Source organism: Amblyomma maculatum, chromosome 2, assembly GCF_055883805.1.
Source record: "Amblyomma maculatum isolate TAMU_Amacu chromosome 2, ASM5588380v1, whole genome shotgun sequence".
In the NCBI taxonomy this organism is placed as follows: domain Eukaryota; kingdom Metazoa; phylum Arthropoda; class Arachnida; order Ixodida; family Ixodidae; genus Amblyomma; species Amblyomma maculatum.
The window spans coordinates 221,932,126-221,954,739 of NC_139345.1; the positions used below are offsets into that span (position 1 = coordinate 221,932,126).

The window sequence follows — 22,614 nt, forward strand, 5'->3', positions numbered from 1 at the left end:
GTCAAGGAGCAGCTGTTCGTTGGCCTTGTGCGTGACCCTCCACGTACTGTGGCTGAGTTTACGAAAGAAGCAACAAGCATCGAGCGTGCCTTGAATCAGCGATTCGTGCATTTTGATCGTCTGCGTACATCGCTGCTGTAGACTTCCGCTTGCCAATGACAAGAAACGACAGCGAAGCCCTTAGTGAACTTATTCGAAGCATCGTGCGCGAAAAGCTGCGAAAGCTTGCCTCTCTCGAACAGCATCCACGGGTTGGGGGCACCTCGGATGCACATCATGACGTACAGCGACGTGATTCTTATTCCCTAGCCAGCTTATATGGTTCCAGAATTTTCTTACTCCGCCACTAGAGGCATCGTGTATGTCAGCCATCCAGCGATCGGTGGACTGCCTTATTTTACTCTGGAAGAGGGCCTGCACCTGAAGTTTCTTCAGTCGATATGATTACCATTTTTGGTCGATTTCCTCCTGAGATACCTGTGCTTTCTTTGCCATTCGGTGTTTCCTTGAAGCAGCCCGTCGCTGTTGAATAGCTTCCCTCTTTTCCTTATTCCACCAGCTCCGTGGCTTCCTCTATCCATTCCAGCGGTTTGCTACTTAAACCTCCTGAATTTTCCTCCTTATGAGTAGTTCTACCCGTTCATAATCCCAGTCTTCCATGGGGCTTTTCTCTATTGCTTCCTCTATATCTGCTGCTATCTGCGCTATTTGATCGTCGTTTAATTTTGCGTTTACGTTTTGTCTAAGTTCCATTTCTCTTTTCATCAAGGGCCCCATCTGCAGACTAATAAGTTTATGATCACTTCCCAGACTACACTCCCCTTCTTCGTCTATTTCCATTTTTCTGACCTTGCTCTAAATTTCATGCGACGTTAGACAATAGTGAATGGTCGTCTGCCTGTTGCGGAATTCCCACGTGAATTGGCCTTCACATTTTGTTTCTCTATTTACTATAACTAGATCGTGTCGCTCACAGAAATCTAGCATTAGCTTCCCGTTACAATACGTGTATCCATCCAGATCGTCGATGTGGCCGTTCATGTCCCCCAGTAGAATATTGGCCCCTTTCCAAACTGGCTTATATCGTCACTGAGACATTCAACAAGATTCTTGTTTTCTTGCCTGCATTGATGTCCTGTTCCTAAATAAACTACCCCTAGCCATGTCCTTAAGCCGGTAATTGTTCCTGAAACCCAGATATGTTCTTTACAAGATGATTTAATTATTTGCCAATTTGTTCCCTGGTGTATCAACATACCTACCCCTCCACCTTTTTTTTCCGTTCTCGTTCTGTTGCACCCTTCCCAGACATAGCCTTCTATAAACGGCGGATCTTCTAGATCCCTGAGATGAGTCTCGCAAAGAGCGTACACATCTATTTTGTCATTTTTCAACTGCTGTTCTATCTCTAGCCATTTCGCTCTTTTTCTACCTCCTTGCATGTTTAAGTAGCTCATCCTAGTGTTAAATTTCTTTTTGTACTTTTCTTTCTAGGCCTACTCTTTGACATTTTTGGGGGCTCAGCCTCCATTATTACACTTTCTTTTGCTTCACTTCTAACTACCTCTGTGCACGGAGTCCTCGCGGACCCCATAAAAAAGCTACAGCCCTTCCTGCCAGGTGCCAGCCGATCTCTGCTTCCACCCTTCTGTTAAAATGAATGCCATCTCGCTGAAAAGCCCTACCAAAACCTGCTTTATGTACCTCCCTGTTTACCTCAACCACTTCGAAACGCTTCTCCAGGCTTAACTTTCTTATGTCCTGATTAACTGTCACCACGTCCTTTTCCAGCTTTCCGTTCAATCCTAGCACCTCTGGTACTGTGCATACAACTATCTGCGTCTGCTGTGCTATCTCCCTGATCTCGTCAACTCCCTTAGCTAAACTTTCCACCACTCCTGCAGCGTCACCATTTAGGACATTGTTTAGCCCCGCGGCTACTATTACCATACTGCGCTCTGCGGAATGTTAGAATCAACGGCGATAAGCACCTGGGTCTTCTCTCTCCCTCTCGCAACTGTTGGCTCCTGCTTTCGATTATCTGTGTCCTTATCTCTGGGATTTTCATTCTTTCTTTCTTCTTCCTTTTTTTCCGGCTTCTTAGCTGCTTCTAAATAACTCTGACGGTTCGGATCCGTCTGACCTACTTTGCTTATGCCTTCCATGCCAGTGTTGGCCCCAGCCACGTGGCCCGCATTGGAATGTTCGTCCTCGTTGGTTTCAAGGATAAAGTCTGCCCCTTTTTTTTTTCCAATTTGAGGAAGCTGTCCAAGCAGTTTCTGATTTTCCGCTCTTGACAAGCGTACTTCATTTTCTAAATCATCCACACGAGACACTAAACTGCCCCTTTCTTGATCAAATCTATCTAGACGCGCACTCAGTACGCAACACCGACACAAAAAGTCGCTGCCTCCCGCTTCACCTACAGAATCAAAACGCGTTTCCTTGAGATTAACCTGCGCCTCACACTGAGTACACTTTACCTTCTTTTCATTGCACATCTTAAGCGCTCGTCGACTGAACTATATCTATTACGAATTCTCAGATTATAGAAATTGCCAAAAGAAGACTCAAGAAACGAGTGGCATCATTTTGTAAAAATACACAGCGCCACAAACTTAGGACAAGCGAGTAGACGGGAATAGCGCTGTTCCCGTCTACTCGCTTCTACCCCCTGTTCAAAGAAACTACAGTGTTGTACAAACACAGAGAGAAATTAACACGAGAATTAAAAGAGGCCTATCTCATTCACAAGGATTCTGACACATGCGTAAGCACCCCATCTGTTATCATTCATCCCCGAGAAATCTCATATCTTGACGAAACTGGTTAAAGTAAAATGTTGTTTTATCTGCGAACATGCGCACTTGAGTGTCAGAGCATTTTTGTATATATTCGTGTTCTTTCAATAAATCATGCAGTTGATAGTCAGCGCTGTTCCCGTCTACTCGCTTGTCCTAAGTTTGTTGCGCTGTGTATTTTTACAAAATGATGCACCAACTAGCTCAACTCACAGTTCTTTTGAAACGACTAGCAAACACACGTTAAAAACCAATTCTGCGAATGCCAATAGCCTTGAAAAAAAGTATTTATCTAAACAAGATAGTTAAAGAATGAACACCAAGAAAACCTAGCTGCCGGCACGAAAAACCAGGCCGCTAGGACCAAGAGCTAAAATCTATTCTTTAGGCTGCACCTAACCAAACTAGCTGAAAACGAAGTAAAGTTAATAAAAGAAAGGACTCATCTGTTTGAGGCTTCGGAAGCTCCCGCTGTCGCCAGTTCGTTCGTTTCTGGTAGCCACGTGCAATCGGAGGAGCGATGGAACACGCGTCCGCACCACACGGCTATCAACTGTCAACTCCTGTTCCTGTGATCCTGTTGTCCTGTTCAGTGGTCCTGTTATTATTCAGCGCTTTCACGTCCAATTTCCGGGCAGATTCATCATGGCAAATTTCCGGCATAATTTTCGTTTACCTTTTATTTCACTTCCTTAAACTGACTGGACCCCGAACTATCGAATGCTACTCCTCAATGAAATTTTGTCTTCATAATGTTTAATGCAGCAAGAGCGCCACGATCGATGGCGAAATTTTTGAGGCGTCTGCGCATATGTGGACCATTGGGGCGATAATGAAACACCGGAAGAATGCATGAAAGTCTTGTTTTAGTGATACACCGGCTATATTGAAACGCTGGATGGAGGAGCTTGTTGATCAAGAGACCGATGACAGTGAGAGGATTCTATAAATGATAGGAGCTCAGTGAAATTGTGGTAGTGGTCCAGTAACTCCACTCCGTTGCAGAACTCTACAACCACGGCCGAGTGTAGGAGTAGCCTATCGAGTAGACAGCCGTTGGTGATAGAGGAAGATCCAGTTTGCCGTGACTGTCGATGCACCACTGAAGGCCCTGATGAGGAAATGGGCACACCTCTAACAGAACTCTTGCCTGCAGTTTCGCGGTATGCACTGCGATTCCTGAATTGTTTTATTTTTCTTTTTTTCCATTGCACAAACTTCCTCACACAATCGTGCTTGATGAATTCTGTGATTTATCATCTGTGAATTAAATTTAATACAGTTCAGTTTAACTAGCACATAACTCCATTAGTAAAGAAACTTTGCTCGTGACGGCGCACTTCGCGCTTTGATGTACTCGAGGAAGTTAGATAATTTAATTCTAAGCCGGCCGTCATCTGGTTTCGCAGATGCGTTTGCCTTTACTTCCATATGGAGATTTGAAGCTCATGCCACATACCCAATGTCTTCATAAATGACAAAGTTGGTCTAAAGTGCCTCAATTCGCAAGCTTTGTCGTAGGACTGAGCGCGGTCCCGAAGGAAATCTGCTGATTTCGACAGGCGAAAATAATAATGTTCCATGGCATACCTTCGTTTTATTTTAAGGCTGTTTGTACATAACACCAACTTTATAGTCACGCTGAATTGGCCAACGGGTACTCGCCGAGCGTAATTAAAAAAAAATACGCCTCCGATTATCTTTACATAAACAAACATCTCACTGTCCAGAAGGCTCTTGCGAGGTGATAAGCATTAAAGGAGAGAAACAGCCAGTCACCTTTGACTACCGGGAAATGGAACATGAGGGAGTCAACGAACATGTCGCGGAACATCGATGTGGTGATCTGCGGTCAGCGGCTACAAAACGAATCTCGCCTGTACCACAGCCTGCAAACCTAATATATAGTGTAAAAAAGCAACTCAGCGGAATAATTTAAGGTGGGAAATACCCTTCACTACAACGCAGAGGAGCCTCATCATCATCATCAGCCTGATTATACCCACTGCAGGGCGAAGGCCTCTCCCATATCTCTCCACTTAACCCGGTTCTGTGCTAGCTGCATCCACTTGACCCCTGCGAACTTCTTAATCTCATCCGCCCACCTAACTTTCTGCCGCCCCCTGCTACGCTTTCCTTCCCTTGGAATCCAGTTTGTTACCCTCAGCGACCATCGGTTATCCTCTCTTCGCACTACATGTCCTGCCCATGTCCATTTCTTCTTCTTAATTTCCACTAGAATGTCGTTAACTTGAGTTATTTCTCTGACCCACTCTGCACGCTTTCTATCTCTTAATGTTACCCCTACCATTTTTCGTTCCATAGCCCTCTGGGTTGTCCTCAACTTAAGTAGAACTCTCTTGGTTAGCCTCCACGTTTCAGCCCCATAGGTGAGTACAGGCAAGATGCAACTGTTGTATACTTTCCTCTTGAGCGATACCGGTAAGCTGCTAGTCATAATCTGCGAGTGCTTGCCAAATGCGGTCCATCCCAATCTTATTCTTCTTGTTATTTCCTTTTCATGGTCCGGATCTGCGGTTACTACCTGTCCTAAGTAGATATATTCGCCTACTACTTCCAGTATTTCGCTACCTAATGTAAACTCCTGTTCCTTCCCGAGGCTGTTGAACATTACCTTAGTCTTCTGCATATTGATTTTCAAGCCTACCCTTCTACTTTTCCTGTCTAGGTCATCAATCATTATTTGCAGTTCATCTCCCGAGTTGCTTAGCAAGGCAATGTCATCAGCAAATCGCAGATTACTGAGGTATTCTCCATCTACCCTTATCCCTAACTGCTCCCATTCCAAGTCTCTGAATACTTCCTCTAAACAAGCTGTGAATAGTACTGGGGAGGAGCCTACATGGTGGCTACTATGGCGGAACCTTTTTCTTACACTTTGTAAACCAGCCGGAATATCCTATTTACCTGGATATAATAAATTGTTTTCGGCCCGATCCACATTTGGCCTCAGATCTTTCCTCTCCAGTGGTTCCTCGCTCTCTCCTACATCTTTAGCGGCGTTTTCGGTAAGCTTTCTTCGCAGAATGTTTTTCATAGATCACACTTTCTCAGTGCTGGCTGTTCACATGTTCTTTCTCGAAGCTCATTAACTGTCCTAAGACATATTTCGCAGTCTTGTCAGCATTTTCTGCAGCCTTGGTCATGTTTGGCCAGGGTCAGCGTGCACAGCTGGTTAATCTTGATAACTCCTCAGTTACTCACATCGCCGAAATGTCCTTGGCATTGAAATTGAAAACGATGAGATATTTTGTAATATCAACAAATAATGTTATATCTCATGACGTTTCGCATTCGTGTTTTATACACTCTTTAATCATGCATCAATCAACACCATATGCATTAGTCAGAGTCTACAGCTACATCCAGCTCAATTTGGAACATTCGCTTTCGCCGTTTTCAGTTCTCGGATCTGAATGTATAAATTTTTCCTTTACAGTCGTTCCTCTCGATGTACCCTCTAACCAATCAGTGGTACCTGGGGGCGTCAGACTGGGCTCGAGAAGATTTTCTCTGGTTCTTTAAAGTCACCTCCGCGCCAATATGTTACGTAGCCACTCCTCCCGAAAGTCCTCGTTGGGCGGTATTTCATGCTAACAAACTTGCTGGCTTCTTACAGCATTGCATTCACCACGCGGCAGGCAAGATTTTAGGCATTACTAGAACCCCTAGGAGCCAGATTTGGCAAACACGGAGCCTAAATGTTTGTGGTGTCCGTATGGGCATGACTCTTGAGGTTATTTGTTGTGGGGGTAGTAGGGAATATAAAAAAATTCGGTGAGGGGGGCGCACAGTCCTATAGCGTCTCCTATAATCCGGGACTATCGCTACGGGGCTGTGCAGAGGGGGGCAGGTGAAAGACGAGTAGATGAGGGTTGGTGGAGAGGGAGTAGTGGGCGTTAGGCATATAGAGACGGAGATGGCGTGAAGCCGCTCGGACGCACCTGCCCCGTTTAGAGGCGGGGGCGAAGGTGGGTCGTTTCCGGGAAGACTAACAGCAACCTGAAGGCGGCAGTTTGTTTAGCTCGCGCACAGTTCGGAAAGAGCACGTCACCAAAGGATGCGGAAGGAAGTCCCAGCCAAATTTTAAGGCGGCTCGAGGCTGGTCGAGGGCAGAGCACGTTGAGTATTCGAGATGGGCACCACAAATAGTACACGCAGATCTGATTGCACTACGGAGGCGGATCGCACAGAACCAATGCGTAGCCGAAGAAGAAAAAGTCACTGCGCTCAAACTCACGTGCGTCGAGGAGACATGCGCTGTTTGGCGGCCGTATGTCTGGCCGGGTGCGGACTGCGAGCGCAGTGAGCGATGATAAGTCTCGCTGAGTCGTAGTGTGAAGCTGAATGGCGAGAGGGGGACGGAGAGCTGGTGCGCCTGCTTAGCTAGCTGGTCGGCGGTCTCGTTGCCGTGAACGACAACATGTGACGGGAACAATTGAAAAGAAACTTGCGAGCCGTATAGCTCCAACTCATCGATGACGAGTGGAAGGTTAGAGCCTCTCGCGTGGTGGAGAAGAGACTGCCACGCAGACCGGGAATCAGACATAATTGCAGTATTGATGGGGTGCGGCATGTCGAGAATGAGATCCAGTGCGCGATCAAGAGCCACGAGCTCTGCGATGGTTGAGGAAGTGGGCGTGGGGAGTCTGCATTGCTTTTACAATCCAAGAGAAAGGGAAACACAAGCAGTTGCTGCGGAGTTTCCATCATTGATGACGGAGCCGTCAGTGAAGATGAACGTAAAGTTGGCGCATATTTCGTGCGATACAGTGGTTACTTCCTGCTGTAGAGCACAGTGAGGGGTGCGACGTTTGCTTGTAACACATGAGAGCTTGGTGCCAACTTGAGGCGGTTTGTAAAGATGGGGAGGCCTGGAGAGGTAAGCTGACTTGGGAGGTGTTCCCAGGAGCTCATTTAGGAGGATGACCGCTCTTCCCACTCGTGAGCGAATATTGCTGCGCAGATAACGCAGCAAGGGCGCGCACTCGGGTGCACGGTGCGTTAGCTCGACGCGATCAAAGAGCGTTTTGAGGGACACGGGCCAAGAACATGTCTCCGCATATGTGAAGGAATGGTGGACGAGTGGTGACCGATGGTCTGCGTCCATGCCACTTGGACGGCTCGAGGTTGACAATGGGAAGGGCATAAAGCCCCTTAAAAGTAGCCATAGCATCATAGAGGCACTAACATTGGGCTGGTGGGGCGCCTTCGCCCCGCACGAGGAAGCGACGTGGTTGACGTGCGACTTGCTCTTTCTCCCTTCGGAGAGTTTTGAAGCGGGTGACCACTCCAGAGAGCAGCCGATTTGTAGGCCCAAATACCGGACCTTCTGGATCCATGGAAGAGGTTGGCCGCCTAGTCGGAGTTTGATGACACCCCAACGCGCTTTGTACCACGGCGATGTAGCATGAGCGCCTTGGATTTTTCACTCCAGATGGTTAAACCTATGTTGCGAGGAAATCCACAACACAGTCAAGAGCGCACTGCAAGAAGCGAACTGTGCGGTAGCGCTTTGTTGTTGAGGAGGGCGTGAAAAGCGCTATGTCGTCGGCATAGACAGCGACAGGCACCACATCACAAACTGAGATATGAATGCAGTCCGCCAGCACTAAATTAAAAACAAAGGGGCTCAAGACACTGCCCTGTGGGACACCGCACGGCACTGGGCGAGAAAAGTGTAGCTCTAAATGGGCGCGCACACGACGCTCGGGCACTCAGGAAGGAACGGACGTAGTTGTAAAGGTGTCCACAAATTCCCATGGCTGTAAGAGCATTCGAAATGGACCAGTGTGGATGTGGAAGGCAATGAAATGCACTTTTGACGTCTTGAAAATGAGAAATCTGGCATGACGCGAGACGAGGGATATCTCCAGTCCCTAAACATCTGCGATGGAGTCCGCTATAGAGCGAAGTTTCGAAAGCCACTGTGTTGTGGGTCAAGCGCGTTGGCAGCCTTGGCTACCCAGTTGAGTCGATGAAGGGCCATAGTTTCTAGCACGTTTCTTGGCGCGGAAGTGAGGGACAATGGTCGTTACATGGTGACATCGCCGCGGATTTTATCTTTCTTCAGAAAAGGAAGGAAAATGGCCCCTCGCAAAGATTGCGGCCTGTCACCGCTGCGCCAGACTTCGTTAAAGGCAGTAATGAATTTCTGCGGTTTGTCAAGGTTTCGGAGCATTTCAAAGCAAAATGCCATCTAGGCCAGGGATGCTATGCTTTTTGCGGTGGTCTAGGGAGAGACGAAGCTCGAATGTGGTGAAATCCGCATCGCATAAGGTAGAAACTTGGTCATTGGCAGCGAGGCCGAGGGCAGGCCTCACCGAACTCGAGAAGGAGCCGAAACGGCTGTCAGGGTTGGTGCAAGCTGTGTGACCAGCTGCTCTGCGAGTTCAAGGTTCCTGATGCCCCAATAAATGGCCACTGCCACCACCGGACTCTGCGGGATTCCACCCTGTAGAAAGAAGCGCATTATGCGTCATACTCGATGCAGGTGATGCTCTGCGCGAGAGAGGGCTGTTCAGAAGCTGGCCCAGCTGTGTCGACGCAGGCGCTTTGCTGGCAACGGCAAGCCATATCAATAAGGTTATAGATTGTCCAGAGTTCTCGTCAGAGCGCGGATAGCACGACGCTGGACAACACGGCGAGCGGCAACGAAGGTTCAGTAGTTTTATATCCGCCACCGGGGCACCCGCAACCACAGTAGACTTTGTTGTAGCCATTTTCGCGCATGTCTTAGGTGAGTGAATAAACCTGCCTCTCTGCTGTCACCGGCGCACAACTCACGAAAACGTGAACAGCGAATTACTCTGTAAGTGTGCACAGCGGACGAGACACAGGGGGACACAGATCGATCAGATAATGATCCGACCCTTTTGTGTCAGAGAGGAATTTACACCGAACGGCATACGCACAGGCTTCGGTAGCGAAATTGAGATCAATTGCTCTGGACGCTCCGCGTGCACTGACAAAAGTTACTTGTTATTCATTGATATGAAGAAGACCTGCAGAGGGGGTAGCGTCAAGTAGTTCTCTACCGCAGCGACTGGTGGTGGCATTGAGTAAATTAAAGCATCCGAAGATAGACGATGAACGATGCGGGAAATTACTGTGGCGCCCCAACTAGAGTTGGGGCGAACGTAAACACTCGCAATTGAGGCGTCGGTATCATTCACACGCACTGTAATGGCGACACATTACAAAGGGCCACTCAAAGCACCTGAAAGTGCGTGAAAGTTTGGAGCGAACATACACAGCCACTCCGTTTCCCAGCTGGGTGGGAGATGAGAGACGGGACAGCGGTGCACGCGGATGACACATTTAATAAGACCACTGCATCCTGTGTAGCCATGAAGAGGCACGTCCTCCGCGCGCGTGCAAGTTTCCTGCTAGGCCAGAACATGATACGCGCTGCGGAGAAGGTGCTGAGCCTGTTCAGCTTGTCTGCAAGCGCACGGAGTTACCGTTTCACTGTAGAATGCGTGGCCGAAAACAGCTGATCTAGCTATGGTAGGAAAGAGTCAGTTGGGAAGCTAGGGCCCCAGCCGACGCTGAGTGGACGTGCAGGGGAGTTGGGAGGGAGGTGATCGATGATAGCCTCCACAGCAGCGGAGAGTGCTGCCATGACTGCATGACGCTGATCAGCCTTTGGTGCCTGAGTTGGAGCATTGCTGGCGGGTGCGACGTTCCCGCTGGAGACATCACAGAAGGAGTGGACTTGGACCGGCGGCGAGGGTTTCCTCATTGATGTGGGATCGGAAGGCTCATCACACATTACTTTGAACTTGCCCCGGTGGCTTTTGCACTCGGACAGAGCGCAGGGAGTTTTGGCGAGTCATGGATTGCGTCTACGACGAGAGAATGGTGGCGACTTTAAGCTCCTCTTGCCAGCAAGGGCAGCGGGGTTCAGTGGCTGCATGGTTCCCAACACAGTTAACGCACTTGGAATGGGTGGCTTCATAGTTTTGATGTGGCGACCACCGCCGCGAAGGCAGCGGGCCGAAGGCCCCGAAGTTGGAGTACTGCACAGGACGAAGGAGACAGGTCCGCACATGTCGGAGTTTAAAGAGGGCCACCTCGTCCGGTGGCGCAGCACTCGCAAATCGTACTAGGGCGTTTCTCACGGTTCAGGAACATCCGCCAATGGGCGACTTGCTTTCGAGGCTCTCAACAATGTCCTCGATAGGGAAGGAGGGGTCGACTGCGTAGATTATACCAGTGCTTGTGTATAATATACCTCTTTTGCCCGAAAAGAGATACCACACTCAATTGTGACAGCGAGGAGTGGCGCAATGTTGGCTGACTGCGGGAAATCTACTGCCACAACATTCCCGTGGAATTTGATGCGGACTTGCTTCACAGCAGGGAGCTTAGAACATTCCGCTGCAAGTAGATCACCAGAGGCACCAAGGAATGTGGTTCTTTCCGACAGGTCGGAAAAGAACAGTTTCTGGGTTTTGGATTGAGAGAACGGCTTATACGTGCGGCGCTGAAACATGTCGCTGATGCAAGAACCAGCTGCTGAGCACTTTTCGGAGCCGAAGCTGTGGTGTGTGTAGCCGTCGGTTGGTTCCGAAGCAGGTATGTTGCCGGCAGAACAAGCTGCGGAGGGCAGGGCTTACTTAAAGGGGAGGAAGGCAAGGCGACGCTTCTTTCGGGTATCGCGCTGGCAGGCGGGGCCTGCTTCCTGGGAGCGACGACATCATCTTTTGGCTGAGGCTGGACTTTTTAATCATCATCATCAGCCTGATTATACCCACTGCAGGGCAAAGGCCTCTCCCATATTTCTCCACTTAACCCGGTTCTGTGCTAGCTGCATCCACTTGACCCCTGCGAACTTCTTAATCTCATTCGCCCACCTAACTTTTTGCCGCCCCCTGCTACGCTTTCCTTCCCTTGGAATCCAGTTTGTTGCCCTCAACGACCATCGGTGATCCTCTCTTCAAACAAGATGTCCTGCCCATGTCCATTTCTTCTTAACTTCCACTAGAAAGTCTGTAACTTGAGTTATTTCTCTGACCCACTCTGCACGTTTTCGATCTCTTAATGTTACTCCTACCATTTTTCGTTCCATAGCCCTCTGGGTAGTCCTCAACTTAAGTAGAACTCTCTTGGTTAGCCTCCATGTTTCAGCCCCATAGGTGAGTACAGGCAAGATGCAACTGTTGTATACTTTCCTCTTGAGTGATACCGGTAAGCTGCTCTTGCCAGCAAGGGCAGCGGGGTTCAGTGGCTGCATGGTTCCCAACACAGTTAACGCACTTGGAATGGGTGGCTTCATAGTCAGTTTTGATGTGGCGACCACCGCCGCGAAGGCAGCGGGCCGAAGGCCCCGAAGTTGGAGTACTGCACAGGACGAAGGAGACAGGTCCGCACATGTCGGAGTTTAAAGAGGGCCACCTCGTCCGGTGGCGCAGCACTCGCAAATCGTACTAGGGCGTTTCTCACGGTTCAGGAACATCCGCCAATGGGCGACTTGCTTTCGAGGCTCTCAACAATGTCCTCGATAGGGAAGGAGGGGTCGACTGCGTAGATTATACCAGTGCTTGTGTATAATATACCTCTTTTGCCCGAAAAGAGATACCACACTCAATTGTGACAGCGAGGAGTGGCGCAATGTTGGCTGACTGCGGGAAATCTACTGCCACAACATTCCCGTGGAATTTGATGCGGACTTGCTTCACAGCAGGGAGCTTAGAACATTCCGCTGCAAGTAGATCACCAGAGGCACCAAGGAATGTGGTTCTTTCCGACAGGTCGGAAAAGAACAGTTTCTGGGTTTTGGATTGAGAGAACGGCTTATACGTGCGGCGCTGAAACATGTCGCTGATGCAAGAACCAGCTGTTGAGCACTTTTCGGAGCCGAAGCTGTGGTGTGTGTAGCGTCGGTTGGTTCCGAAGCAGGTATGTTGCCGGCAGAACAAGCTGCGGAGGGCAGGGCTTACTTAAAGGGGAGGAAGGCAAGGCGACGCTTCTTTCGGGTATCGCGCTGGCAGGCGGGGCCTGCTTCCTGGGAGCGACGACATCATCTTTTGGCTGAGGCTGGACTTTTTAATCATCATCATCAGCCTGATTATACCCACTGCAGGGCAAAGGCCTCTCCCATATTTCTCCACTTAACCCGGTTCTGTGCTAGCTGCATCCACTTGACCCCTGCGAACTTCTTAATCTCATTCGCCCACCTAACTTTTTGCCGCCCCCTGCTACGCTTTCCTTCCCTTGGAATCCAGTTTGTTGCCCTCAACGACCATCGGTGATCCTCTCTTCGAACAAGATGTCCTGCCCATGTCCATTTCTTCTTAACTTCCACTAGAAAGTCTGTAACTTGAGTTATTTCTCTGACCCACTCTGCACGTTTTCGATCTCTTAATGTTACTCCTACCATTTTTCGTTCCATAGCCCTCTGGGTAGTCCTCAACTTAAGTAGAACTCTCTTGGTTAGCCTCCATGTTTCAGCCCCATAGGTGAGTACAGGCAAGATGCAACTGTTGTATACTTTCCTCTTGAGTGATACCGGTAAGCTGCTAGTAATAATCTGCGAGTGCTTGCCAAATGCGCTCCATCCCAATCTTATTCTTCTTGTTATTTCTTTTTCGTGGTCCGGATCTGCGGTTACTACCTGTCCTAAGTAGACATATTCGCTTACTACTTCCAGTATTTCGCTACCTAATGTAAACTGCTGTTCCTTCCCGAGGCTGTTGAACATTACCTTTGTCTTCTGCATATTGATCTTCAAGCCTACCTTTCTACTTTTACTGTCTAGGTCATCAATCATTATTTGCAGCTAATCCCCCGAGTTGCTTAGCAAGGCAATATCATCAGCAAATCGCAGATTACTGAGGTATTCTCCATCTACCCTTATCCCTAACTGCTCCCATTCCAAGTCTCTGAATACTTCCTCTAAACAAGCTGTGAATAGTACTGGGGAGATTGTGTCTCCTTGCCTAACACCTTTCTTTATGGGAATTTTGTTACTTTCTTTATGCAGAACTATGGTTGCTGTGCAGCCACTATATATATCTTCCAGCACTTTCACGTACGGCTCGTCTACCCCCTGATTTCGCAATGCCTGCATCACCGCCGAGGTTTCAACTGAGTCATATGCTTTTTCGTAATCAATAAATGCTATGTATAAGGGCTGGTTATATTCCGAGCATTTTTCTATCACCTGATAGATGGTATGGATATGATCGATAGTAGAGTACCGTTTCCGAAACCCTGCTTGATTCTTTGCTTGATTGCAGTCTAAGGTTGTCCTGATTCTATTAGCGATTACCTTAGTAAATACCTTATACGTAAGAGACAGTAAGCTGATTGGTCTGTAATTTTTAAGGTCCTTAGAGTCCCCTTTCTTGTGAATGAGGATAATGTTTGCATTCTTCCATGGCTCCGGTACCGTCGATGACACAAGGCACTGCGTATACAGGGTGGCCAGTTTTTCTAGCACGATATCCCCCCCGTCCTTCAGCAAATCTGTAGTTATCTGATCCTCTCCATCTGATTTCCCCCTTTTCATAGTTTCTAGTGCTTTCTTGACCTCGTCCTTCGTCACTGGTGGAACGTCTGACTGTTTTTCCCTACCGCAAATCTCATTACGGTCCTGACTACTTTGGCTACTGTAGAGATCTGTATAGAACTCCTCGGCTACTTTGACTATCTTGTCCATATTAGTGATGACGTTGCCCGTCTTCTCCCTTATCACATACATCTGGTTTTTGCCTATGCCCAATTTCTTCTTTACCGCTTTAAGTCTTCCCCCGTTCTTTACAGCATGCTCAATTTTCTCCATGTTATACTTCCTTATATCGGCCACCTTGCGCTTATTGATTAGCTTTGATATCTCGGCCAATTCGATCTGGTCTGTTGGATGGGAAGCTTTCATACTCTGGCGTTTCTTAATCAAATCTTTCGTCTCCTTAGACAGCTTACCGGTATCCTCTCTAACTATCCTACCGCCTACTTCTACCGCGCACTCAGTAATGATATCTCTGAAATTATTGTTCCTTGCTTATAGGGTAATGTCGCCTCCTCGGTTAGAGCTGAATACCTAATCTGTAGCGAGATCCTGAACTCCTCTGCCCTCTCCCTCACCGCTAATTCGTTGATGGGTTTCTTTCTTACTAATCTGTTGCGTTCCTTCTTCAGATTTAGGCTAATTCGGGACCTCACCATCCTGTGGTCACTGTATCGCACTTTCCCAGTTACCTCTACATTCTGTACAATAGCGGGGGTTGAACACGTTATGAAGTCGATTTCATTTTTAGTCTCTCCGTTAGGACTTTTCCATGTCCATTTCCGGTTCTTCCGTTTGCTGAAGAAGGTGTTCATGATTCGTAAGTTATTGCGCTCTGCAAACTCAACTAGTAACTCCCCCCGGCTATTCCTAGAACCAATGCCATAGTCACCTACTGCCTTGTCTCCTGCCTGTTTTTTCCCTACCTTGGCATTGAAGTCGCCCATTAGTACAGTATACTGCGTCTTTACTTTTCGCATTATTCCACATCTTCATAGAAGCTTTCAACTGCCTGGTCATCATAGCTACATGTAGGTGCATAGGCCTGTACAACCTTCAGTTTATACCGCTTATTAAGCCTAATTACGATGCCTGCAACCCTCTCATTAATGCTATAGAATTCATCTGTATTACCCGCTATATACTTATTGACAAGGAAACCTACTCCTAGTTGTCGCCTCTCTGGTAAACCTCGATAACACAGTACATGCCCATCCTTCAGTACAGTATATGCTTCATTCGGCTTCCTGACCTCACTAAGCCCTATGACATCCCATTTCATGCCCTCTAGTTCCTCTAACAGCACCGCTAAACTAGCTTCACTAGCTAGGGTTCTAGCATTAAACGTTGCCAGGGTCAGTTTCCAATGGCGGCCTGTCCAGCGGAACCAGGCTTTCTTAGCACCCCCTGCTGCGTCACAGGTCTGACTGGACTTTTTACGTGGTGGTTTTCTTTGGAGCGGGAACTGTAGCTCCATCTTCTACGGCGGCTGTAGCTGTGTCAGCTGGTGGCTTGGAGGGGTCTTGCTTTGTTTGCGGAGCATAATCTGCGACTGAGGCAGGGGTGAGGAAGAGAACACTGCTCTTTTCGCCTTGTTGCACCGGAATGGTGAAGTAAGCCGCTGCCGCTTGCTCTGGTGAGGTGGCAGCTTAGCCGTTGGTAGTTCAGCTGTTGCCCGAAGGCTGGTCACGCCGAGCTTCTTGTAGGTACTGGTAGGTTCTGGTTCTGCTGTGATGTGACATCTTGCGTCGGTGGTTTTTTGATTGCCGCCATTAGGTGACGAGCGTCTTCCTGAGATGCCAGCGAAAGGTTGGCGTAATTCAGAACCTGTTGCAGGGAACTTTCAGGGGAAATTTTCTCCATGGCTGGTAAAGACAGACGTCAGACGTGCGTCTATGTGTCGGGGAAGTGGAAGAACGGCCGTTCAAGCCATCCAGAATCCATGGTCCACACGAGAAAAGGGTGCACCCCGCACTTCCCACACAACATTACACACACGAGTGCGAGCACATGGGTAAGCCTCGGAGTGTCTCACAGCACAGAGCCTCGAGTTGGAGACGCTGGGCGAACGCGCACAGGGCACAGCAGCCAAAAGGTGCACTCAGATGCGTGCACAGGGGTGATCACAAAAGGACCGGCGCGCACCGGGAGAATGAACAGAGGATGTCACATCATAACAGAGACAGGGCGCAGCGCGGAATGGGGACACCACGAATAACAAGTTAGGACTGTCTGATCAAAAAATATTCAGGAGAGTAAACGGGAAGCTGGCCAACTTACCGCCTCATGCGATGTAATCCACAACCGCCAGGAAACAGGAGGCGATCCAAATGGGAGTAAATTCTAGAGGACACTTTGGGCCCTTATAGTGTAATGAGGAGAAAGCCATTATAGCACGGTAGATCGTAGACCTCCACTACGGTACCTCTATCTCCCTCTCTTCTTTCACTCCCACCTTTCTACCTTCCTTTACGGCACAGTACTTATGTCCGCAGAGAATTTTGAAAGATATTGCTCCTTTTCCATCCTGTAAATCAATTTGAAAAACCGCTGATACCTGCTGTACTAACGCCACCTAGACATCTGGGTCTGCTTCTGTTTGCTGTGGTGCGGCGTTCGAGGAAGTGCCAAATGGAAGGCGAAAACAACAAGCATTCCATTAAACGCATCAAAGTTCACCAGCGTTCTATAATTTGTTTACAGGAAATCAAAGGAGCAGTATCTGTCACTCGCTAAATCCCGCTATCCTCGCGGTAAACAAGGGGAATAATAATAATAATAATAATAATAATAATAATAATAATAATAATAATAATAATAATAATAATAATAATAATAACTTTATTTATTTCATCACCACAAAGTACATGGTGGCAGGATGCCTACAGTAAAAGCTGCCTCTTGGGCAGCTTGACAAGGGCACAGGCACCCAGCCGTTTACTTTGATGGTGAACGTTTAATGATGATGAATTATGATGAACGTTTAGCGGTCCGGGGCGTGGCACAGTTGGTAAAGCGCTCGGCTTGGGATCCACGGGACGGAGGCTCGATTCCCGGAAGACACAAGATTTATTTATTTCATTTTAACTATCTTCCTCGAAAGTATGACAGCCTCTGCCGACAGCTCCTGTTGACAACGATGAGGTATTAAAGGCTTTCGCCTCGAAAGAGAAAGAGTAAGAAATGAACGGGTACAACGCGAACTCATCTGGTGGTAGGACTACGCCGGTGCGCGTCCGCCACCGCGTAGCGCGGAGGCGACTGAGGAGCATTGAGGGCGAGGCCTCGAAAGCGCGGACCTACGGGAGGCACAGAACGGCGGACGAATGAGCTGAGCGCGACGAGAGAACGAGAGCACGCGGAGAGGAGGGAGCTCGGGGCGTTGCCTCCGATCACTCCGAGAGCTGTACGAAGAAGCGGCGTCAGCAGCTCCCCCAATGCCTTCCCCTCCCCTAATTCCGCTTACCCTACCCCTGGTCGCCAAGAGTGATGCCACAAAGTTGACCGACGTAAGACTCGACCAGTATCCCTTCCCCAAAATATCCCATAGTCGTCACCACAACCACCAGCATGATGAAGACGATAAAGAGAACGCGTCGAACGCGCCCGCTGCGATCCGCGAGCCCCGAATGAGAGCGAACCAGGGAACATCCTTTTGTTCGGCGAACATTAATACACCAATTTCCGGCTCTTCGCAACTGCGCAGTGAGGTTAGATTAGGAACACTAAACAAACGCACGGATAAAACACAAAGCCACAGCTGTGTAGCCAGACGCCACGCCGGCCTCCCGGAGTTTTACCTATGCCTGGCGTCCTCAGTAGCTGGTGTTAAAACTGGGGCGTCACAGGCTTCCCACTGCCTGATCCGCGACTCGGCAGGCCGCTTCTGCGGAAGTTTGAGTTAGAGCAAAGGAAACGAAAGTCATCGCATTTCGTCTGTTGCAATGCAGCCGGTCATCCTTGAAGTTTTATTGCGGTAGCAATACTATTTTAGTTTCGAGCTTTCAGCGTAGCGCGGCCGCTAGCCACGTCTTACTCACGTGACGCTGTGACGTCACACCCCATGAGACACTAGGGTGTGGGCTTGCAGGAGCTGCCACTTGGATCCCTCGTTTCACATTGGACGGTTATGTCAGAATCAGCCTGCTAGGACCCAGGCATTCACGTCACGCTTATAGGCCACTAAGAAGGAGGACAAAACATTTATTGACGCAAGGGTATTCGGGGCCACCTGGCCTCTTTGGTCACCGCACGACCCCACCGCACTCAAACGTTCATTTTGATACGGCTTGGTTAAAGCGGGGCTTTATATGTGGGCTTAGGAAGAAGAAAATGAGAAGAACGCTCGGTAACCCGCAGCTAATGCTTTCGCTCAATATTTGGTTCAGCAACGTTGAGCCCTTTTAATTTTTTCTGTCTATTTTCATTTTGCGCCACCGGCGCAATCTTTCATTCTTAGTCTTAGCAGATGTGCAAAACGTCTACCGGTCACCCTAGAACGCAGGAACAACGGGGTGGCTTTTTGCTTTTGTGGCGGTCTCTTAAGGCTGCCAAAAATTACGACGATAGCTGGATTTTTTGGGGAGAAAGCTAGCATAATGTTTCGTAGACCAAACTTTAACGTTTACTCTATCAGAGCGCGATTCCGGCTTGTCCTAATTGTTTTTTTCTGCGATGTTTATTGCCTCGGGGCACAAAAAGAATGTTCTGAAGGATGAAGGGTATGATCAAATAAATTAAAAATGGCTGATGTAATAAGTCGAGGAGCGAACGATGATGCGGTCCCTACGTCCAAGTAGCATATGACGACGAGTTATGGGGGAGAGGTCAGTGGCCACCGGGTGCCGGATCGGCTTCGGCTTCAACGCTGGACATTCCCACAGCCGGTGGTGAATATCGGCTTCTTTATCTCTGGGCTTTCAGGCGAGGCACCTATGGTAGGGATACAAATACGGAAAGTGAGGCCGCTTTCAAATCACTGCAGTTGTTAGAGCCACACAAACTATAATCCTCCAAAGCGCCATCTCCTCAGCTCGGGTTAGACTGCGGGGGATGCTTACCGTATACGGAGATATGAGAGCACGAGTACGGCGTCGGAGGTGCTCCTTTCTTGTTAAAAGTATTGTAGCATTGTCCAATTTTACCGGCTTTGGAGATGATGATGATGTTGAGGTCGAAAGGTGGGTCGCAGCATTCGCATGGCTTTGCGCACATAGGTCACGCGGAGTCCATTCAATACGAATTGGCTGCGGTATGTGTGCCGCCAGACTGTGTATGTTTCGGTTGATTTCTGTGCCGTTACTAACGCGTCTAAGTAGCTTTGTCACCTGGAGGGCATCAGTGCGTATGATAATATGGGCCGTGGGAAGCATGAGAATGGCAGTGACGGAGCGAAGCGCCTCTTGCACAGCAAGCAGTTCCGCACAAAATGAAGATGGAGGTTCTGGTAATTAAAACGTTGATGCCTTGTTCAATGAAAACTTCCTAGGGCAGTAAAATGCAGTTGTTACTTCGCAGTCTTGAATGTTTGCGTCGACGTAAATTACGACGAAACCTTGCAGCAAGCGGGCGTCCTGTTCCACAATTCGGTCGCGAAGTAACGACGCCGATTCCTGTGTTGTCGGTCGTCATAAGTTAGTCGGCTTATCACACAGCTGCACAAAACGCTGTACTGGCAGAACTGGCAGCGGCGGTGGTAGGATTGAATGTGACGAAGCATGAGCCCTCGAAGTGTACGTTGCCTGAGAGAGGGTGGCCTTAAGCCTGCGTGCATCACGTCGTTACTGCACCAGTTCATCTATTGTGTTCAGCTGTGCGTTTTCTTGGAGCTCCACAATTGGTGTGATGCAAGGAATGCAGGTGATGACCCTCTTTGTCTCTCGATTTATAGCTTCAATGAGGTCCCATTGTGCCCTTGTCAAAGTCTAAAACTGGGCTTGATAAACAAAGCGGGGTTGCACAACTGCCCGCACCAACTGTCGTGCAACATCTTAGCGAGCACCGCCCGATTTTAGAGCAATGCGTCTATCAGGCCCTGAGTATATAACACCTGTTTTTTAGTGCGAGACAGCATTGAAGTTCCGGTTCATGACTCATGAATAGTTAAACCCAAAATTTTTACTCTTGAACTTTCCTGAAGTGTGGTTCCGGACAGATGTAGACGAGTAGATGTTGCCGCTAGTTTACGGCGCCGCCAGCGGTTGGCGACTGAACGTAGTTTTACTGGCGAAAAATACAAGCCCAATGGAAGACGCATATGTAGACGTAATGTCTAAAGCTGGTTGCAGGGCAGCGGATTGAGTCAGTAAGTCGCTGTGCGTGCTGATGATGTCGTCACTATGATGTCATAAGCATATATTAAGAATTTAATATCAAGCATTTCATGTAACCGCCATAGAAGAGAGATACATGCAATAATAAATAATGCTGGTGACAACACTGATCCCTGTGGTACGCCGCGAAGAGGTAAAAATGATCATATGGCATCGCTGCTGCGGCGTATTGAAAATTGTCTACCTTCAAAGAAAGATTTTACAAAATTGCCTATTCTATGTGGTAAATGGAGCATGTCTTTTTTCTTTTTTTCTTTATTGCCTGACTTCGGCAGGGACCACAATAAACAAAACCACTTACAGGGCACAATGAGCAATCATTAATACAACATTCAGCCAGGTGGGTTGTGGCGTCGTCAGGCTAAAAATTTTCTTAGGGTCACTAATTGCTCCAATCTTCCGAGCCACTCGGGAGCTTCAGGAGCAAGTTTCTGAATTTCAATATATCTACTCATGCCTTCCCGAAAATAGATCCATGCTGGCCGTGCGTCAGGATCGCAATGGTATACTGCCATTCTCGAGCGCCAAATACAGTGGAGGGCCATGGAGGACCAGGACGCGACATTCTTAAGCGGGTGAAGGCGATGCAGGTGCCGTCAAATGCAAAAATGGAGCATGTCAACTGAATCCAGAATGGCAACATCACTGATATTATCAAAGCGTTTTCGATATCCTTAGTGAGGACGGTGCGTACATTGTGGCCGCGGGTGGATGATTACACTGAGGACGCCAAGACAGCCAACCCGTCTTATGTGCCTATAGATGGTCGAAATACAATTTGCGCTGTGTGCTAGAAACTGTTATTTTCAAGTCACCACGAGATTTGTGTGGTGAGCATTTTCTCAGCGAGCTAGCAAAATGTTGGCGTTCAGGGTATATAGATCGAAGATTGCTAAGGTCTATTGGCGTTTTCCCCGGGTTTGGAACAGAGATCAAAAAAGCCGATCGCTGTCTAGCCATACCTTTTTTATGGTGTCACGGAGTTGAGGAAGTGCATCACAACTGAGGTTCTTGTAAACCTCGTACGTAATAGAGTCCGGACAGAGCGCTGTCTTTAGGTTGGCTTCATCTATAGCTGCAATCAATTCAGGCATGGGAAATGAGCTCGCGATTCCCTCGGCGTCGGCGGCAGATTGCAGTCCATCGACATAAGCTGGCATGCCCCACAAGTAAGTTCTTGTAACTGGCACAGGCAGCACGTCATACTTCGAGAAACACTTCCACGCTGCTGCTTGTCTTGCGAAATCATCCGCAGAAACATTTGCTGCAAAGCATGCTGTGTCCGCGGCATCAGGACGATGACAACCGTGCGCCATGTCATAGAAAGTTCGCCAGAGATAAGCAATTGGTGACTGTGTTCGCATCACAGATGTCATTGAGGCCGTGAGAGATCAGACTCATACCTTCGAGCCTTAGCAGTAATGTATTTCAGTACTGTGCGGGCTTGCACAAACTTTGAGTCTCTAGTTGCAGTCAATTCCACTTGCATATGAGCAGCGCAAAAGTTCAGCAGAGGCACATCCGGTGCTGGTCGACCAACCTCCACCCAGGTGATGGTCGTAACCTAATTTAGTGCGCCTTTTATGCTGTCTAAAAGCAATGGTTTGGAACCCACAGAGTGAATTTGAAGGATGGCACCGAAATTGTCCCAGTGGACAACTGAACATATGCAGCGTAATCGTCGAGCTTGCGATGGATAGAGGGCGATGATAGCAGTATGATGGTCACTCCCCCAGGAGTCCGGCTCCAAGTGCCATGAGGGAGTGATGGGTCCTGTCCACCGCGTGAGATCTCGAGCGTATGTTCCACTTCGAGTATGGAGCACAGCTCTCGTCGGTGTATAGGGATGGTTCAGGAGAATAAACAAAGCATCCGCAAATGCTTCCCGCACTCGCCTGCCGTGAGGACTTAAAGTGGAGTGCCGCCAGTAGGATGAGGTGCATTGAAG

General features: G+C 48.5%; 1 protein-coding gene across 1 annotated transcript in view; it reads left to right on the plus strand.

Moving 5' to 3' along the window:
- Positions 1–22,614, plus strand: part of LOC146201335 (uncharacterized) — a 155,600-nt gene that overhangs the window by 32,571 nt on the left and 100,415 nt on the right. The window lies entirely within an intron of this gene.